This window comes from Sus scrofa, chromosome 15 (assembly GCF_000003025.6).
Source record: "Sus scrofa isolate TJ Tabasco breed Duroc chromosome 15, Sscrofa11.1, whole genome shotgun sequence".
In the NCBI taxonomy this organism is placed as follows: Eukaryota; Metazoa; Chordata; class Mammalia; order Artiodactyla; family Suidae; genus Sus; species Sus scrofa.
In genome coordinates this window covers 81,872,135-81,873,388 of record NC_010457.5, presented here as the reverse complement: position 1 = coordinate 81,873,388, position 1,254 = coordinate 81,872,135, and positions in this window count along the sequence as shown.

The window sequence follows — 1,254 nt, the reverse complement described above, 5'->3', positions numbered from 1 at the left end:
CCACTTGGGGGCGTGTCCCAGATAGGCTCCTCCCCACTCTGGGCAGATCCGTTTGATGGAGGGCTGCCTGGATCGCCTCTTCGAACCCGCGAACTTCTTTCTCACGTTCAACTCCGGCCGAGCGCTCGGCCCGGGGACCCTGCAGCCGGGAGATGTCCGCCAGGACATTCTCCGCTCCATTTCGCACACTGGGCAGGAGAGCAGGGCGAGAAGACCCCTAAGGGTGACCTGGCGTTTCTGCTAGGGCAGCCGGAATGGGGGGAGTAAAGCCAGGCGCTGAGGAGGACAGTTCCGCAGGGGCCGGGTCTCCAGAGCCGCCGCCTGGGAACGCCCGGCTGGATCGCGCTCCTCCCCGCCCTCCCTGAGTAGGCGACCGAGCCTCTGCAGGAGGAGCCAGCCACTAGTGGTTCGCCGCCGCCGCCGGCGCTAACCTGGGGATGTGAGTTCCCTGCAGTTTCCAAATGGGCTACTCGGAGGAACCAAGGCGGGCGATGCGAATGAGACAGGAATGAGGGGAAAGCCTAAAGGCTGAAGTCTCCGCAGCGACTGTTTGCACATGGCCTTTGCCTGCTTGACCGCCCCCCCATTAATTCCGCCAAGTCTTGTGACACCCCCTGCTGACTGTCCGGGTCACCTGGGGACGGGGGGCTTGCGCCTTGTAAAAGCTGATCACCACCACTCAGATGCAAGGGGCCAGGAGTGGTGAGGGGCCCATAACTTCTGACAGTGCTCTGCTGGCCTAATTGCAGGAGGCTGGGGGCGGCGGGGTGTGGGGGGGTAGTGTAAAGTGACTAGTTCAAGAAAGTGCACAGCTGGCTCTCAGCCCCTATCATCTCCTCCCTGACCACCAGGCTGTCTAGAGTGAGGCCATGTGGAAGTTAGGACAAAGGGGTCATTCAGGAACACACCAAACAACTTCTCTGACCCCCCAATGCCTATTCAACCTGAGATCACGTCCTCAGCCACCTCACCTTTTTTGATTTCTTCCTCCTCCCTCTAAGAGACTCCTGTGTTCTTCCCTGTTGCGCTTGGATGTCCGGGAGAGGATAAGTGCTGGGTTTTCAGTTGGGGTCTGCGCAGAAGCTCAGTAAATGCTTGTTGACTGAACAAATGAATAAATGATGGAGACTGAGAAGAAGCCAAAGGCTCCTGCGGTGTCCAGGGCTGCTAATGGGAGGGATGGAGGGGAGCGAGGAAAGCCCAGATCAGCAAACATCTGCCTTAACTGTCACCTTAATCTGAAGGCACCAGATG